We start from the raw sequence: 21,000 nt of genomic DNA, 5'->3' as shown, positions 1-21,000 counted from the left end.
TGAGTAATTAATTTTCTTCGGGTTTTGGTCAGAAGGGTTGCCCCTAATGTCAACGCAGGTGGGGGAAGGAGAATGCCCAGCAAGCGATCTTTGTCAGGGGCAATTAAGGCCCAAGTAACCGACCACTATTCACGAAATGATTCGGCCGAAGCTGGAGAGGTCCAGAAGGGAATGTAGGAGTTGGAAGTTATGTAATTAGTGAGCTGGGATACGTACGGGGCAATCAAATCAGGAATGGCTCGCCCATCCGGGCTTTGAATTATTAAATATGGATGAGCAATGGGATCAGGTAAGCCTTGTTGGCATCCGAATTGACGTGCCAAAAATTGAGGCTGGTAGCTGAAGGTATAAAAAACTTTGGGACCTTTCTTATCAATTTTCTTACTAGTAAATAAGGACTTGGGCTTAAGAGCAACATCCCAGGAGAAAGGATAAGTTGGATGTGGAAGTGGGTTTGGTTCGGACAAAGGTGAGGATACAGGGAATGGCCAAAACATACCGGATGCATAACCAATATACCTTCTATGTATGTAGAAATGGGTGTCATTTCGATTATCAGCAAGAATGGCAGTTATGATCGGATAAGATGCTTGGAGGTTATTACGACTTAAGCAAAGTCGGTTAAGGGCTATTCCTAGAGACTTCTCAAGTGTGGGGGCAATGGGAGGATGACCGAGTTGGAAAGCGTCGGGAAAATAGAGATGGAACCATAGTTCCAGGAACCAAAAAGGACCCGACGCAGCGGTGTCTAATTTCTTACCATCCTTATCTATAAGGCGGGTGCTAACCCTGGATAACCCTTCAAAACAATTGGCAAGGAAAAGAGTACCCAGAGAAAAGAAATGGCCAGAGGCTATATGCATGGCCAAATCAAGGTGAGTAGGACTTCGAAGGAGAAGCTACAACATACTTACAGAGCCAAAAGAGCAGGAAGGCAGTATGCTCGTGGTCGGTGACAGGGGTACCGTCTGCTCTTTGTTTATCATTTAAAAATTTGGTCCAGCCCCATTCCTTCACGTCCATCAGAGACCAGCCCAAATGGTCTGCATTCGGCTTTTGCCCATCTAAGGCACCCATTACAGGGTCTTTTCTCACAATGGGTAGATGAGCGATCATGGCCACGTCCATGAGTGTGGGGCCGATAGGGGCTGTTGGAATAAAGAAGGTGCAAATCTTAGGGTGCCAAAACGCTGCCATTGCTAGAAGGACTTTCTTATGTAAATGACATGGGAGAGTAGACAGACGTATGGCTTGATCGATCTGTTGACTTTTCCATTGATCCTGGAAATGCTCTTCTACTCTTTGGTACCAGGTGCGGTATGGATCCTTGGGGTCCGTCAAATGAGGTTTGATGTTGTCATGGAGACGGACCGCATTTTAGTCAGGATTGTTGACGGCTAGTAGGTTTCGGGCTTCCAAGACTTCTCTGATTCGGTTGGAGTCTTTAGAAGTTGTGCAATAGGGACGAATGGTTGGAGTACGCATTTTCGTCGACACAAGAGTGGTTTCAGGGATTGATCCATTGAAGGGGAGTGCAGGGATGTATTGATTCGCCATGGTTTGGAGTTGCAGAAAGTGCAATTAACATGGGTAGTTTTGAAGAAATGGGGAGTGTTGCAAAAAACTGATTGCAGTTGCAGAGGCAATTCCTCAGTGGGGTTGTGGTTTATGAACTTCCAAACGGCCATTGAGAAATGGCGTTTGAAAGTCCCTTGGCGGCGGGCAAGTTGTTACGCATGAAATTTAGAATTAAATTAAAAAAACCCAAGGAAAAAAAAAATGGGCCTAACAATTGAGATGATCGAGCTGGTCAAGGGGCACTGCGGGGAACTCAGGTAAAATAGATGGATTTCTAAGGAAATAGTGGGTCGGAAGGTCCGCAAGTCGGAAGGTCCGCAGTTCGGAAAGTCCGCAGGTCGGAAGGTCCGCAGGTCGGAAAGTTCACGGATCGAAAAGTCCGCAGGTCGGGAGGTCCGCAGGTCGGAAGGTCCGCAGCGTGGAAGGTCCGCAGGTCAGAAAGTCCGCAGGTCGGAAAGTCTACGGGTTGGATGGTCTATCAGTCGGGAGGTTTGCGGCTGGACCAACAAGTCGGATGGTTTGTAAGTCAGGAGGTTTGCGGCTGGACCAAACAAGTCGGATGGTCTATCAGTCGGGAGGTTTGCGGCTGGACCAACAAGTCGGATGGTCTGTAAGTCGGGAGGTTTGCGGCTGGACCAAACAAGTCGGGTGGTCTGCAAGTCGGGAGGTGTGCAGTCGGACCAACAAGGCGGAAGATTTGCAGTCGGACCAACAGGGCAGAAGAGTTGCGTTCGGGCGAAAAGGGGGGAAGGTCTGCGGTCGGTCCAAAGAATCGGATACTGTTGAGAGTGAGCGAGAATGATACTTCGGTCGGTTGAGGGCACGTGTCAGCAGGAGAAGGGTTAGCAGACGGTTGAAAAAGAGGCATTGTAACCGTTCGAGCGACGGTTTCCAGTACCGTTTCTGAAGAGTATTTAAGGATTTGGATCAACAACTGACAATCATCTTCAATCATCTTCAAACGACATCAAAGTCATGAGATTCGGGGATCACCACTTTAATTTCCAGTATTTTATTTTCTAGTTTTTATTTATGTATCTGTACAGTGTTTAGAGATTCCTAATCTCAGGCACTAATTAATCAAATTTGAGGATATTTCCATATCTTTGAATTTTACTTTTGTTTGTTGAAAAAATACATCAACACTTACCATTTGTCTAGACATTCTTACCGGATAGATAGACAGACCTAAACATACTTCCGTCCAACAACTTCCTTAGAAGCGGTCTGCAAGTTCTGTTGGGACGAGGGATCGGCCTTGCTTTTCCCCGCCCCACCACTGATTCCCAATGCGGAGAGACCTGAAGATCTACGAATGAGGTATACGTCACCCAAATTCATGACCATATCATCCTCGTAGTAGTCATATTAGTAGTCTTCCATTTCATCCATAGCAAAGAAGGCGGCGGCATTAGGAGAAGACTGTCACTCTCTTTGAACATGTAGTCATAGAGGCTGTTAGAGTTGTAAGAAATGATCGGAATAAGTGATATTAGATTTAGTAGGCACACGTTTTTGAAGGACTATGCCACGTGCCATTTGAAAAATAAGAAATTATGCAAGTAATTCAAAGAAGCTACCTTTTAGCAGCTCTCTCTTGAGGAAAATCCACTAGCTTTACTTTTGCTTCCTTGGTGGCAATACCAATGGGATCGTCACCACTTTTCTTTCATGCCAATGCATAACTAGGCCGTCAGAAAATGCTGCAAATTCATTCAAAAACAATTCAGATGACTCATATTCACATGCAAAAGCTGCATTTGGGTAAGTCCACTGCTCCAAACTCGATACTTTAAGTCCTCAACCTGAATCTTGTTGGTTATTTTGTTGTTATTGGATTTATTCAAAGATAAAGAATGTAGTATCGAGCTATTCTTGAAAAGGGTCGCGTGGGGTGCGCGCTCAAGAATGCCTATACGACTTTGAACGAAGTGTTTAATAATTATATGTTTTGTATACGGATTGATGGTTTAGTCATGCCCATGACTAAAAGAGGGTTATATACTATAGTATGAAATATCATTTATTTTCTAAATACTGTCATATATTTTTTAAATTATTATTTTTAAAAGTATGAATTAAATTAAATTAATTCCTCAATAAAACTCTCAAAATTCAGATTAAATTGAATTGAAGAGATTTAATCTCTTAGATTTGAAATTAAAAGTTGCAATTTTTCAATTGACAACTTTTGGGATTTAATTCTGAAAGGTGCATCACTTCAAAGTTTATTATATAAAACTTATCTTCATAAATTATGTTAGACAGAAGAACAAAGAAAGATTATGCAGATTTTTGTCTGCAGAGTTAATTTGTGTGCGCAAATAATCTCCAACCTTGTACTTGCTCGATTTTTCGCCTAAAATTTGAGTGTTGCTTTGTTTTATCCTCGTACAAATTTCGTGTAACCCGGGGCGTTAATGGGATTGAAATATCGTATAAGGAAAGCGAATCTATACAACTCAAAGTATATCCAATATCGTGTATACCCTGCGAAATTTGATTTGTTCTTATTTTGATTCAATCCAGATTATTTATCAAACAAATATAACTTGGAAAATCATCAAAATAAAATCTAACCTGGGGCTGATTGGAAGCAATAAAATAGCATACCAATTCCAGAAATTCGTGCATGGAATTGGGAGACTGTGCGCTGTATTTGATTGCGGTGGTTTGTGAAAAAACAACACCATGGAAGGAAAGTATGATTAAAATGTTTATTTCCTCCAAGTTTTTGTATGAAGGATATGGGAAGGTGGATATAATTCTCAAATTAATATTTGAATGAGAATAATTGAACAATATTGGCAAAATATGTAATAATCCTTTGAGTATAGAATTAAAATTCCAGGGTTCAATATAATACATATATATAGATGTATGTATGAATATTTTAAATTAAACTTATAGTTGTTTTACCAAATTGTCATGTAATTATTTGAATAAATTAATTAATGTGTTTGGAAAACACATGGTATGACAATTTTGGTGTCGTTAAAATTAATTTTGTATAAATTAATTTGTGAATGGGTTGATTCGCAATTCTTTTACGAGAATTGGACATTAGTGATTATTTGATAATCACTTGGGCACACTTTAAGAATTGTCAAATATATTTTGACAGCGTATGTCAAATGCTTTGACAACAATAATAATTATTGGGATTATTATTTTTACACAAAATTGAAAATAATATTTTGATGACTCATGAGAATGGCAAATTGCGGTTAGGCGTGAAGTTGTTGTTTATCATTTGTAAAATGTTGGCGCTGTTAGAATTATCATGAAGCCGAAGTTTGTATGTCGAATTGTATAGAGTGGATTTACTCAGATCCATTGGCCAAGAAACTGACATCAATATGTTATCGGGATGGATTATAGTCCATTAAATTGTCTTAGCGTGAGACACCCAATTCCCTCATAGTGATGCTGGGACACACATGATTTATTCATCCCAAAGAGTGTGTTCGAACTTGCAAGAAAGTTAGGTTGACGTTTAGCCTCTTAATAATTTCTTTGAAAAATCGTCATGCAGGGGCGAGATTAAGAAATTACCTATACAAACATGAAGTTTTGCCGCTTCAAGAAATGCTATGGACTTGGCTTTCGATATGTTCGTGAATGGATTGTGACACATGGCTTGTAAGGTGTCAAGTGTAAATTGTTGGAAAAATGAAGTTTTTTTGTATATTATCTTCATGTATTCAATATGAGTTGATAGGTTCAATCCTTGGGACACCTAGATTCTCGAATGTTTGGAATATGTGTACTAAGATGAAAATTCAATCGTTATAATATTTTAATTTATGCATTAGCTTACTATGTATGTTGAAAAGTTTGAGAATAAATCATGGATAACGACAAAATGGGGGAGGATTGTTGGTTATTTTGTTGTTATTGGATTTATTCGAAGATAATGAATGGAGTATCGAGCTATTCTCGGGAAGGGTCGTGTGGGATGTGCGCTCGAGAATGCCTATACTACATTGAACGAAGTGTTTAATAATTATATGTTTTGTATACAGATTGATGGTTTAGTCATGCCGAGGGTTATATTCAAAAGTAGGAATTAAATTAAATTAATTCCTAAATAAAACTCTCGAAATTCAGATTAAATGAAATATTTGAATTGAAGAGATTTAATCAGATTTGAAATTAAAAGTTATAATTTTTCAATTGGCAACTTTTGGGATTTAAATCTGAAAGGTGCATCACTTCAAAGTTTATTATATAAAACTTATATTCATAAATTATGTCAGACAGAAGAACAAAAATAGATTATGCGCAAATAATCTCCCAACCTTTTACTTGCTAGATTTTTTGCCTAAAATTCGAGTGTTGCTTTGTTTTATCCTCGTACGAATTTCGTGTAACCCGGGGCGTTAATAGGGTCGAAATATCGTATAAGGAAAGAGAATCTACGCGACTCAAAGTATATCCAAGATCGTGTATACCCTACGAAATTTGATTTCTTTGTATTTTCTTTCGATGCAGATTATTTATCCAACAAATCTAACTTGGAAAATCATCAAAATAAAATTAGATTCTACAAATATACAATAACATGTTGAGTTTGAATTTATCATAACGGTAGCATAGTACTAAGTTGATAATAGCATCTAAATTAATTTAGTTCATCGTACCGATGCATTATCAAAAGCATGTCTATGCCAATTCAATAATATAGTAAAAGCAATTACAAATTAAGACAAAAATATTTTTAACTTTTAGCATAAATTACACGCATATTATTTATATATAAAATAAAATAACAATAACATTAAAATTATTTTATATACTTTCACTCACTAATAAAATAAATATTATTTTTTAATGTATATTATAAAAATTTAAATGGATACTTTCGACCGGGCGTGTTAAATTGATTATTATTATTAAAATCTTTCTCATTTCCATTTAAATTGTACATCATTTCTATTTGGGTCTCTCCTATCTAATTTATCTTTTCTTTAAAAAAAAAAAATTTTATATTTAAAACATATTTTAAAATTCATAATATTTAATTTTTAATTAAACTATTTAATTATTTTAATTTTAATTTATAATTATTTTTTACTAATATATTTTTTTAATTAATTGCTAATTATTAAGGTGAACAAATTAATTGAGATGAAAAGAGTAAAAATTAATAACTTTTATAACAAAATATAAACTTTAATAATAATAATAAATATTGACATATATATGATAGATTCCACGTATATAAAATTATGTTTATTATTTATTTATTTTTATTTTTATTTTTATTTTGTTGGTATATATATAAGAAAATCTTAAATAATCAAATATATTAAGATGATGAATAAAAAAATAATAATAAACTATAAATTAATTGATGTCAAAAATAATATTCAAAATTCAAATAAATAATTTGTATATATATTACTCCTATTCCTTTGCAATTAAATTATAAAAATAAAAATAAATTATTTAGATTTGTAAGTTAATAACACTAGTAATCTATCAAAAATTGATTGCATGTAAATTTTAATTTTTTTTACAATTTATATTTACAATAAAAAAAAAAATAGTTTGACAATAATGCTTTTATTTTTTATTTTTTTTGTAAATTTTTAATTAAATGATAGAAATAAGGAACAAAGTGTCAAGATTATAGAGTATTTGTTTAATTTATTTTCAACAATCTATTTTTATTATTCGTTGAGAATAACACGTACTCCTCTTATTGGTTTCAAAGCTAAGAATTTTATAATTGATAACATTCAAATAAAAAATATCAAATTCTTTTACTAAGTGTAACTTTATTACATATCACAAATATCATAAAATGTATTTTTATTTACATCAATACATTAAAATATTGTAACAATTTCGATAAAAAAAACATATGGTGACAAAATAATATTGTTACGTATGAAATTTAGAATTAGGTTAAAAAGCCCAAGGTAAAAGAAAAAATGGGCCTGGCAATAGAGTTGATTGAACTGGCTGAAGGGCACCGTGGGGAACTCAAGGAAAATAGGTTTATTTCTAAGGAAAATTCAGGTCGGGAGGTCCTCAGGTCGGGAGGTCCTCAGGTCGAAAAGTCCTCAGGACGGAAAGTCCTCCGGTCGGGAGGTCCTCAGGTCGGGAGGTCTTCAAGACGGAAAGTCATCAGGACGGGAGGTCCTCAGGTCGAAAAGTCCTCAGGACGGAAAGTCCTCCGGTCGGGAGGTCCTCAGGTCGGGAGGTCTTCAAGACGGAAAGTCATCAGGACAGAAAGTCCGCAGGTCGGGAGGTCCTCAGGTCGGAAAGTCCGCAAGTCGAAAAGTCCTCAGGACGGAAAGTCCTCAGGTCGGACAAGTCGGGAGGTCCTCAGGTCGGGACTCTGCGGCTGGACCAACCAGTCAGATGGTTTGCAAGTCGGTCGTAGATTGGCAGTCGGGCCAAAAGGGGCGGAAGGTCTGTGGTCGGCTCAAAGAGTGAAATATAGTGATAATTTTTGGTCCGTTGAGGACACGTGTCAGCAGGAGAAGGGTTGGAAGACGGTTGGAAAGGAGACGTTGTAACCGTTCGGGCGACGGTTTTCAGTACAGTTTCCCAGGGAATATTTAAGGATTTGGATCATCATTTGGCAAGGTATCTTCAATCAACTTCAACAAAGCAAAGTCAGTTTATTTTCTGTACCATACAGTGTTTAGAGATTCCTAATCTCAGGCACTAATTAATCAAGTTTAAGGATATTTTCTATATCTTTGAATTTTACTTTATTTTTGTTGAAAAATTACATCAACAAATATATACATACAAAAGTATAAAAAATTACTATTTCTTTCGTCCCACATATAATATCACACATTTCATTTATTTATGTCTCACATCTCATATATTCTCATATCTACACTTATTGTAACATTATATCGAATAGAGACAATATTAAAATATAATAGAAAATTTTCCAAAAAAATATATAAAAAATAATATATACATACAAAAGTATAAAAAATTACTATTTCTTTCATCTCATATATAATATCACCCATTTTATTTATTTATATATCACATCTCATATATTCTCATATTTACACTTATTGTAACATTAGACAATATTAAAATATAATAGAAAATTTTCCAAATAAATATACATTTACTTTTATATAATATATATATATATATACGTTTGATAGTTCGAAAGCTGACGAAATCTTTGATATCCTGCTGACTGATGGCCAGATCCGTATTCCAAAGGGGCAAAGATTGGCCACTAAAGAAGAAATCAAAGGGAGACCATACTGTAAGTGGCATAATTCTTTCACACACAATACAAGTCAGTGTACTCATTTCAGGAAGGAAATTCAAAAAGCCATCAAGACAGGTCGGCTCAAGTACATCACTTTAGGTGTAGACCAGCAACCGTTTCCGAAAGTAACAACGGCAATGGTTGACATCCAACCAAGTGCGGAAACAGAAAAAAATTCGGCCAATAGTGGACAAACAGGGGAACGAACTCAGGCAAGCCCCGGAACAAAAAGAGGAAGTCGGCCAAACAGTGGCCGACCGGAAGAAAGACTCAAAGTTTGTGAAAAGCCAGTCGCTGAAAAATGGGACCATCCAGACGGTTCTTTTAATGTGGAGGTGAAAGAAAAGGTTTTAGTGCGTGACCACCCGACCAGAAAAACAGGGTCAGTCGGAAACAATTGGGCTCGAAATAAAAAGCCTTTACCAGTTGATATAGATCCTCGTTTCCCAGGTATGAATCGTACACAGATTCGTAATGCCAAACGCAGGTATGCTGCGAAGTATGGGAAACGAGTTCCTTCAGCAAAACAACTAACCGACGAACAAAAAGCAGCCAACCACTCGGCAGGAGATCAGTCCATTAGAGTCTTTTCAACAGAACAAACAACCAACGAGCAGGGAGCAGCCATTCAATCTCCAAAAAATCGGTCCATTCGGGTCTGTTCAAGAAAGCAACCGAACGACGGATTAGGCGTTTCAGAGTATACCAAAGGAAGTTCGTCGGGACAGGGGAAAGGTAAAGGAATATCAGATGAAATAATTAGAGGTTTTAGATGCCAACATTGTGAACGGATCAACATCAATCCATCTCCTGAAGAATTCCGTATAGAATCTTTGACGGTTCAATCTCGGAATAAGACAAAGGAAGAAGTTGTAACTACAGAGGAAAATTCGAGATCTGTTAAATCTCGTCTAGGGCCACGAATCCCTTGTCGAATGACAGAGATTAATCAGATGAGAGATGAACCGATGTGGGCGAGTCTGGTAGATGATCCTACGGACGAACCTTTATGGGCATTCTTGGCAGATGACGAATTGGAGGAAACAGAGTGGGCAAAGGCTTCAGATCCCGAGTCTCAGTCGGAGACACCTTCGATAGTGTTTCCTCCTATTCCAGAGGGTGCGATCTCCCATTTGAAACCTCTGTATGTTAATGCTCACATTTGCGGGAAACCAATCACAAAGGTTTTTGTGGATAATTGAGCAGTCTTTAATGTTATGCCATTGAAGACTCTCAAGAAGCTAGGGAAAGGAATTCATGATCTGTCTCCTGTGGAATTCGAAATGACAAGTTTTACAGGGCAGCCGACCAAGCCTGAAGGTATGATGGTTGCCACAATTGAAGTCGGACCAAAAAAGATCTCCACTGTTTTCTTTATTGTGGATGCAGATACTACATACTCTCTCTTGCTGGGAAGAGACTGGATTCATGCCTCTCAATGTGTGCCATCAACACTGCACCAACAATTAATGTTCTGGGAAGGAAATCAGGTCTTCAAAATGGAAGCAAATGACAACCCATTCGATGTATCAGAACAAGTTGAAGAGTCAGTTTTTTATTCTAGTCATTTGGCTCCGATGTCTCAGTTATATATGGCCAGGGAATACCCAAACAAGGGTTATAAAGTCACTGGCCAGAACTCGATGTTCTATTAAAAGAACAACTTTATTGTATGGCTCATGATAAAGCCACACCTATTCCCGTATAATTTGTTTGTTATGGGTGATACAAGTTTAGAAGTATGTAGTTCTCTTATTAATAAGTTCTATTTAAAGCAGTTATTACATAAAGCAGAAAATAGTAAAGAGATTCTTGATGTTCACCTCCAAGAAGATGAACAATTTCGTTGGCCTGATTTATTAGAAAAAACAGAACCAACAGCTTCATCACAAGATCCATTATTGGAGTTTAATCTAGGAACCGAATTGGTTCCAAAAGTGATCAGGCTAAGTGGTTATTTGTCTGAAGAGCAACAAACAATGATGCTCGAAGTTATTAGAAACAACATTGATTGTTTAGCATGGGACTATTCAGAAATGCCTGGTTTGAAAAGAAGTCTAATAGAGCATCGATTGCCTATCAAGGAAGGTTGCAAACCTTATAAACAACCCCCAAGGCGAATGAGCCCGGATTTGATGCCTCAAATCAAGGAAGAAATCCAAAAACTTCTCAAAGTGGGTTTCATTCAGCCTTGCCGTTATGCGGAGTGGCTGGCTAACATTGTACCAGTGGTCAAGAAAAATGGTAAGATAAGGATATGCATCGATTTCAGGGATTTGAATCTAGTTACCCCTAAGGACGAATATGTGATGCCTATGGCCGACATGTTGATTGATGCAGCAGCAGGGCATAAAGTCCTTAGTTTGATGGATGGTTATGCAGGTTATAACCAAATATTTCTGGCAGAAGAAGACATTCCTAAGACAGCATTCAGGTGCCCAGGGGCTCTAGGTATTTATGAATGGACAGTCATGCCATTCGGGTTAAAGAATGCAGGGGCAACTTACCAAAGAGCCATGAATTCAATCTTTCATGATTTAATTGGCAAATCTATGGAAGTTTATATTGATGATGTTATTGTTAAATCCTCCAGTTTTAACGAACATTTGAGAAATCTTGAAGAGGCATTCGGAAGAATGAAGAAGTACAAGCTGAAGATGAATCCAACCAAGTGTGCTTTTGGAATATCAGCTGGGAGCTTTTTAGGATTTTTAGTTCATGAGAGAGGAATTGAAATCAATGCTAATAAGGCTAAAGCCATTCTTGAAAGTCGGCCACCCAAGACGGTTAAAGAAATCCAAAGTCTTTTGGGTAAGGTGAATTATTTGAGGCGTTTCATCTCTAATGCTGCTGGCAAGGTCAGACCAATTACTAAATTGTTAAAAGCTGGAAAAAATGCTTTTGAATGGGGTCCAGATCAACAGACGGCTTTAGATGCTATCAAGCAGGCATTGGTTCACCCTCCAGTCTTAATGCCTCCTAAACAAGGTCGGCCGCTCAAACTTTATTTGGCAAATACACATGAAGTGGTTAGCTGTTTATTGGCACAGGATGGTGATGACGGGAAGGAAAGGGCAATTTACTATCTCAGTAAAACCCTTACAGGACTAGAACTAAATTACACTATGCCAGAAAAAATGTGTTATTCATTGGTTTTCGCTTGCACTAAACTCGAGCATTATTTGCTGCCAGAAGAATTGAGGTCATATCAAAGGTGGATCTCATCAAATTGATTTTACAGAGACCTACTATGAAGGGCAGACTCATGAAGTGGGCCATCAAATTGGCTCCTTTTGATCTCCAACATTCCCCTTTGAAGGCAATCAAGGGACAAGCAGTAGCCGACTTCTTAGCAGAATTCTCACAAGTCGGATATTCCTTTTGTGATAGTGTCCGACCACCCAGTTGTTCATCATATCTGAATAATCTACAGGTCAGATGTGTGCCTTATATAAGTACCAGAACATGGTTGATGTTCTTTGATGGTTCCACCTCTGGAAACAAATCAGGAGCAGGGGTCTTTTTGCAAGGACCTGACGGTCAAAAGATCAACTTACAACTACGATTGGAAGCCATGACCCATAATTCGGCAGAATATGAAGTTTTAATTTTGGGTTTGGAGGCTTTAATAGCCAGGAAGGTCCAGTCTGTAATCATAAGAGGGGATTCTCAACTAGTAATCAACCAGGTAAACAATCAATATGTTTGCAATTACCCTCATCTTCGCAGATACAGGGACATTGTGGGTCGGTTGCTGACAAAAATCTCAGAAGTAATAATTGCGTTCATTCCAAGGAAAGAAAACCAACGTGCTGATGAGTTGGCTCAAAGGGCCTGTAAAGGAATTCTGGAGGACATGTGTTCGGAGGTCAAGTCGGACATGGAAGGAAAGACAGACCAAATATGTGATCGAATGGTCGGACAAGAGACTGTCGGACAGGGGCCCGACTGCGTAGTTACTGTCGGACAGGAGCCCGACTGCGTAGTTACTGTCGGACAGGAGCCCGACGGCGTAGTTACTGTCGGACAGGAGCCTGACGGCGTAGTTACAGTCGGACACAAAGATACCAGTGAAACAGCGACCGATTGGAGAACAGAACTTATCATGTATTTACAAAATCCAGGTGCGAATGTTTCAATTGCGATACGATTGAAGGCTTTACGTTTTCAATTGATAAATGGAATTTTGTATAAGAGATCATTTGAAGGTTTACTTTTAAAATGTTTGGGGTCTAAAGAGGCTCTAGAGGTAATGACGGAAGTACATGGTGGGATATGTGGAGCTCATCGGGCAGGTCTGAATATGAGATGGGCCATTCATCGTTTGGGTTTTTTCTGGCCAAAGATTTTTGAAGATTGCATACAATTTGCCAAAGGCTGCCAGGAATGTCAGAGACATGGAAATTTAAACCATTTGCCAGTAACCGAATTGCAATTTTTGGCAAAACCATGGCCTTTTAAATCGTGGGCTATGGATATCATTGGTAAGATACATCCTGCTTCATCGAAACACCATTGTTTCATATTGGTCGCGACTGACTACTTTACCAAATGGGTAGAAGCAATTGCTTTGAAAAATGTAGATCAGAAAGAAGCGATAGACTTCGTGTTGAACCAAATTATTTACAGATATGGTATTCCTCAGTCTATAACAACCGACCAGGGCCTGGTTTTCACAGGGGAAAAGTTCTCTAGTTTCTTGGCAGAATTTGGTGTTCGGTTACACCATTCGTCACCTTATTATCCCCAAGCCAATGGACAAGCGGAAGCAGCAAATAAGATCATTATTGGGATTATAAAGAAGATGGTTGAAGGGAACCCAAGAAAGTGGCATTTGTTATTGTCTCGGGCTTTATGGGCACACAGGAATACCAGAAATACGGCCACAGGGTTCTCACCGTACCAACTCACTTTTGGCCAAGATGCTGTTTTACCAGCCGAAATCCGAGTATCGTCTGGCCGAACAGAATTTACTGATGGTGATCTTACAAAAGAATACCAACAACTTATGTTGCAACAGTTGGAGGATTTGGATGTTAACCGACTCCATGCAATAGGTCAAAGTGTGAAACAGAGTGAAATCAGAGCAAGGAATTACGGAAAGAAAGTTTTTTACAGGACATTCCAAAAAGGAGACCTAGTCTGGAAGACCATTCTTCCTACATATAAGAAAACTGACCAATTGGGAAAGTGGTCACCGAATTGGGAAGGACCATACATTATTCAAAAAGATATTGGGAATTGCGCTTTCATTATTGTAAATCATGAAGGTAAGAGAGTACATGATTGTATTAATGCTAAATATCTGAAGAGGTATTATCCTGCCTTTTCAGATAACAAAACTGCATGAAACAAAATATTATTCAGAACCCATTTATGGGGTTCGAACCTATTTAAAGGTTCATTTCTGTTAGTCATCATGTATTTGTGAGAAATGTTCTGCCTCTGAATCAGAATTTTCATCCCAATGAGTGGATATTAGTTCTGGTTCTTCTTCAATAAGATCTTCCAAATCTGGTCGGTACCTCTCCCATTGGCTTTGCATTTCGTCTAAATCTTGATTGGTACGTGCTTGCATATCTGTTATGGCTTGATATTCACGGTCAACAATGGTACGCAATCTTGAAAAGACTTTTCGTTGATTGGAAAATATATTATCCCAACCAAGGTCTGGAAGTATGGTTGCTGCATGATGTTCAATCAATTCCATGTAATGATGGAGGTCAGGGATGCGGCTAAGGATGTCACGAAGAGTGTCATACCCCTCAATGATTTTTTCCATTAGGCGGATGACGCGATGAATGGTTCTTCTACCTCGTTGGGAGAATCGAAATTTGAAGTCTAGTTGCTTGAGTATATGTAACAAGTCTTCTGCATGGCCTCCAACAGGGTGATTACCTACAAAGAAGGGTTGAAGAACACCTTCCCAGTTGCTTGATGGAACATGAGGGCGGTCGTTCGCCATGTTTGTTAACATTTCAAGTGTTTTGGTTTTCAAAATATGCCTTGGAATTTGGTATGTTTCTTAATATGAGAGAAACATTGTTCTTTTAAGGGAGGAGTTTTTTTCGGTTCCTAAAAAATTGGAAATTGGAAGGTGATCCTTGTTTTGAGAGAAGAAGGAAAAGTATATTACTAAGTCAAATTATGTTACAAAGGGGGAAGTATTACAAAAGTGCCCCAAGGGCAGTTTTTATATTTGTCCATTTGACCTCATCCCTGGATAGCCTTCTGGTATTAGCAGCCGTCTGATATCTTCTGATAAATTGAGATCGAGCTTGGGTTTTCAGCTCTTGATCCAATTCGGCCTCGTTCTTTGTATACCTCGCAAGCAGACGCTGCTCATTGGCAATTTGATTATCCAGGATGGACTGTTCTTTCCTTAGCTCCTGCAATTCTGCCTCCTTTTTCTGAATGGATTCATCAACTAGAGCCTTCGTGCTAAGGAGACCGCCCAACTTTCCAGTAGTTTGCTGAAGAGATTCTCGGGTCTTAGCCAAAGAATTCTCCAGTGTTGTTTGATCGAAGATAGGCTGGGGCGTTTCGGCTGACAGAAGTCCGATAACTAACACTTCAGTCTTGAGCTCAGTAAGTCTCTCCATCAGCTGATGCAGAATGGGGACGGCTGGCGATTCCGTTGGAGTGTAAAAAAGAAGGCCACCAACCGTCTGAATGAGTTTGTCCAAGAAGTCGGATCTTAATTCTGGAAGGGGATGGTTAATGGCCTCGGTGAATATAGTTTGGGCCTCCGCTGGAACCGGAACAGTCGATAGGATAGCTAAGTCAGAAGGCCCCTGCAAGTCTTACAGTTTCAATAAGTATTCCAAAGGAGGTGCAAAATTATTCAGGTGAGATATATGTTACCTTTGGGCGAACTGCTGTCATTGAGGGAGGCAACAATGAGGTCGGTCGGGTAGGGCGCACAGCTGGTATAACAGCAGCCGACTCGTCGGCTGCTGCGAATGGTCGCTGAGGTGCCGACCTGGGTCCCTATGGAAAGTAGTATATAAAACAGTTAGTGTTTTTAGAAAGAAACATTGTGGCATGAATTGGTCTAATCTTACCAAATTCACAGAAGTCTCCGAATTGGACGAAGAAAGTTCTTCTATTTCTGGAGGTTGGGCTGCCACAGGTGGTTCTTCTGCCTGCCACTCGATTGCTGGAAGTAGGGCCGCTGCTGGCTGGGCGGCTGCTGGTTGGGCGTCTGCATCTAGGGCCACTGCAGCCGGTACCTCAGGAGCAACTGGGATAGCCGCAGCTGAGCTACTTTCGGCTTCCAGCGCGGCTGCATCCGATTGAACTATTTCGGGATCAGCAGCAGCAGGGATGTTGTCTTGAGGGTCAGCTTCGGCAAGGGCAGCCGGTTCTTCTTTCGAAATGGATGAGTCTGATGCCATGTATGGCGGTCGACCCATCTGAGAGGTAGTCCCCTCGCTGTCTGAAGAGACCCCTGCTGCTGATGCGATTGGTGAAGGTGTTTGTGAAAAAGTATGGAAATGTGGTTGTTAAATACACCAAGGTTGATCATTAGAATCCTAAGTTTTGCAGATGAGAGGACTTACTGGTTCTATAGGCAGTGCTGGTAAAGATTGCCTCTTGGTCGGGTGCCTGGTCCGACCGCTCCTCGGCATAGGAGGAAGAGTTTGCCTCCTTGTCGGGTCCTCCGCCCGACTGCTCATTGGCAAAGCGAGAAGTGGAGTAGGGGTTTGGAGAGGAAGTGCCTGAGACTGAACCAAAGGGACAATTGATTGGTCGGCTGGGGCTGGCGTCGTTTGTGTGGTCGGTGCTACCAAGGTCGGTTCTGGTGAATGAAATGAGTGAAATCAAAGTTAAGATATAGTGAAATGGTTCACGGTTTTCAGAAAAATTACCTATTCGGGGTCGGGTCCTTGCTGACGTCCTAGTAGTTCCAGGGTCCGCCGGAGCTTGCTGGTCGGCCCCAGAGGTCGGAGGTGTTTGCAGCTGGGAAGCTTTCCTTTTCCGCATTGGGACGCTAGATCCGACTCCCGGGGCGGCTGTTTGTTGCTGAGTGCTGGTATGTCTAGCTGCCCCGAGAACCAATCCTGGGGGGGGGAAGGAGTATGTTCAGCAACCGATCCTCATCAGGGGAAATCAGGGCCCATACAACCGACCACCATTCATTGAATGTATTTACAGTCTCAGGGTTGGAGCGGAAAGGAATATAAGAATTGGAAACTATATACGTGGTGAGCTGGGAGATATAAGAAGGAATTGAATTAGGTAGGACCCGTCGGTCAGGACTTTGAAAAATTATATGAGGACAAGCGACGGGTCCAGGGATACCTTGGCAGCAGCCGAACTGGCGCGCCATGAATTGAGGTTCGTAATTAAAGGTGCAAAAAGTTTTTTGCCCTTTTTTATCAAGTTTTTTACTGCTAAAAAGAGACCTGGGTTTGAGGGCAACGTCCCAGGCAAAAGGATAAGTGAGATGAGGACAAGGCTCAGGAGTCGGAAGCGGATTTGGTGCCGGAAAAGGCCAAAAGTGGTCAGGAGCATAACCTGCATATTTTTTATACATAGAAAATCGAGAGTTACTGCGGGTATCTGTCAAAATTGTGGTTATTATTGGGTCGGAGGATTGGAGTTTACTGCGTCCTGAGCAGAGTCGGTTGAGGGCTAATCCCAAATGTTTTTCGGATATTGGCATAGTGGGCGGAGATCCTAAGTTGAACGCGTTGGGGAAGTACGGAACCAAAGTTCTAAAAACCAAAAAGGACCCGACGCGGCAGTGTCTAATTTTCTATTATCATTATCTGTTAAACGAAGGCTAACTCTAGTGAGACCTTCAAACAGATTGGCTAAAAACAGAGTGCCAAGGGAAAAGAACCGACCTGACGCGATATGAATGGCCAGGTCGAGGTGAGAAGAAAGGACGCATTTAGAAGGGGAAACAATGATGTACCTACAAAGCCAAAAAAGAATAAAGGCAGTATGCTCCCGGTCGGTCACTGGGGTCCCTGGAGCCCCTTGCTGGTCGGTCGCAAACTTGGTCCAGCCCCATTCCTTCACGCCTTGTAAAGACCACCCTGGATGGTCTTCTGGTGGCTCCTGCCCATCTAGGGCTCCCATCACAGGGTCTTCACCCACGACTGGGAGATGAGCGATCATCGCCACATCCATAAGAGTCGGACCAAAGGGGCCCGACGGTAAGAGAAAAGTCCCATTTTCCGCATTCCAGAAGGCCGACATAGCTAGGAGCACCTTCTCGTGCAGATTGATCGGCATGGTGGACAATAGAATCGCTTGGTCGATTTTTTGAGATCGCCATTGGGTCTGGAAGTGTTCTGATACCCGTCGATACCAAGAGCGATAAGGATCTTTTGGGTCTGTGAGATGGGTTTTGATGCTGTCTCGAATGCGAACTGCTTGGTAAGTAGGGTTGTTGACGGCCAAGGAATTTCGGGATTCCAAAACTTCCCTCATCCGATTTGAGTCTTCAGGAGTAGTGCAGTATGGGCGGATGGTCGGAGTTAGTACTTTCGAGGCTGAAAACGGGCCCTCTGGGAGGGTTCCGTCGAAGGGAAGGGCAGGAATGTATCGATTCGCCATGGTTAGAGTGGTTGAGATTGTGATTCACAAAGGCTTGTATTGCGGAAAGGGAAGTTAATCAGGAGTGTTGCAGTAACTGGTGCAGTTGCTAAGGGAATTTTTCAAGAGGGTGGTGATTTGTGAACTTCCAAACGTCGATTGATAAAAGGCGTTTGAAAGTCCCTTGGCGGCGGGCAAGTTGTTACGTATGAAATTTAGAATTAGGTTAAAAAGCCCAAGGTAAAAGAAAAAATGGGCCTGGCAATAGAGTTGATTGAACTGGCTGAAGGGCACCGTGGGGAACTCAAGGAAAATAGGTTTATTTCTAAGGAAAATTCAGGTCGGGAGGTCCTCAGGTCGGGAGGTCCTCAGGTTGAAAAGTCCTCAGGACGGAAAGTCCTCCGGTCGGGAGGTCCTCAGGTCGGGAGGTCTTCAAGACGGAAAGTCATCAGGACGGGAGGTCCTCAGGTCGAAAAGTCCTCAGGACGGAAAGTCCTCCGGTCGGGAGGTCCTCAGGTCGGGAGGTCTTCAAGACGGAAAGTCATCAGGACAGAAAGTCCGCAGGTCGGGAGATCCTCAGGTCGGAAAGTCCGCAAGTCGAAAAGTCCTCAGGACGGAAAGTCCTCAGGTCGGACAGGTCGGGAGGTCCTCAGGTCGGGACTCTGCGGCTGGACCAACCAGTCAGATGGTTTGCAAGTCGGTCGTAGATTGGCAGTCGGGCCAAAAGGGGCGGAAGGTCTGTGGTCGGCTCAAAGAGTGAAATATAGTGATAATTTTTGGTCCGTTGAGGACACGTGTCAGCAGGAGAAGGGTTGGAAGACGGTTGGAAAGGAGACGTTGTAACCGTTCGGGAGACGGTTTTCAGTACAGTTTCCCAGGGAATATTTAAGGATTTGGATCATCATTTGGCAAGGTATCTTCAATCAACTTCAACAAAGCAAAGTCAGTTTATTTTCTGTACCATACAGTGTTTAGAGATTCCTAATCTCAGGCACTAATTAATCAAGTTTAAGGATATTTTCTATATCTTTGAATTTAACTTTATTTTTGTTGAAAAATTACATCAACAAATATATACATACAAAAGTATAAAAAATTACTATTTCTTTCGTCCCACATATAATATCACACATTTCATTTATTTATGTCTCACATCTCATATATTCTCATATCTACACTTATTGTAACATTATATCGAATAGAGACAATATTAAAATATAATAGAAAATTTTCCAAAAAAATATATAAAAAATAATATATACATACAAAAGTATAAAAAATTACTATTTCTTTCATCTCATATATAATATCACCCATTTTATTTATTTATATATTACATCTCATATATTCTCATATTTACACTTATTGTAACATTAGACAATATTAAAATATAATAGAAAATTTTCCAAATAAATATACATTTACTTTTATATAATATATATATATTTCATTCAAAAATATCACTTTTAATTTATTTATATCAAATTCAAAAATTATTTTAATTTGAAATTTGATACACGAAAGAATATCAAACAAATAATATATAACATAATACTCTATTTGTCCGTCAAAATAATGTGACCATTCTGTTTTTTTTTTTTTTTTTTTTTGTCTGCTAAACTTATATACAATTTATTTATAATAAATAATTTTATGCATTTATAATTTTATTACCCTTATTTTAACAAATAATAACTAAATTGTCCTTTTTTAAAAAATTATTGAACTATTTTTTTATCAATCATTTAAATAAAGTTATCATAATAGTATCACTTTATTTTTTACATATAACACTTTAATATTAAAATTTTATTATTTTTTAGTCTTAATTCCTAAACAACCTAACATTTATAGGACGAAATGAATATAATACATACTATCGCAATCCACATTTTAAGAAATAATCTGAATTATTTTTTTCTTTGATATGATTTTCAGATTTGTTAAACACTCGTTGGGAAAGTAGAATTAAAAGTGTTAAAAGCTATTAGATTTCAAACTCCTCAAATTAGATTAGCTTTGTTAGATTTAATTAATTCATGTGATGATGCTAAATCAAAAAGTGAAGCTGAAAGTTTGATTGGTTCACTTGAATCCTATGAATTTTTACTTGGTATGATTATTTGATATGATATTTTATTTGTTATCAATAGTGTGAGTAAAAAATTACAATATGAATTTGTAAGTATTGATACGGCTATGAAACAAATAGAGGATGCTTTATTATTTTTTGAAAAATATAGAAATGAAGGACTTTTCAATAGTATGCATGTTGCAAAAGAAATTGCTTTAATTATGGATATCGAATGCGTATTTCCAACTAAACGTCGTATTTTTAGAAAAAGAAAATTTGATGATAGTGATCAAAATGAACAAGTACAATCAGAAGAAGAAAATTTTAAAATTAATTATTTTTTAGTTGTAGTAGATATGGCCATTACTTCATTAAATGATAGATTTATGCAATTGAAAATATTTAATAGCATTTTTGGTTTTTTATTTAATTCACAAAAATTAAAATCTTTAGACAATAAGGAGTTAAGAGAATGTTGTATTGTTTTATCAACTAATTTTTCTCATAATAATATTTCTGATATTGACCTAGAAGAAAT

Source organism: Andrographis paniculata, unplaced genomic scaffold (assembly GCF_009805555.1).
Source record: "Andrographis paniculata isolate CXL003 unplaced genomic scaffold, ASM980555v1 Contig60END, whole genome shotgun sequence".
In the NCBI taxonomy this organism is placed as follows: domain Eukaryota; kingdom Viridiplantae; phylum Streptophyta; class Magnoliopsida; order Lamiales; family Acanthaceae; genus Andrographis; species Andrographis paniculata.
The sequence above is the reverse complement of the archived record's forward strand: the minus strand, read 5'-3'. Positions refer to the sequence as shown.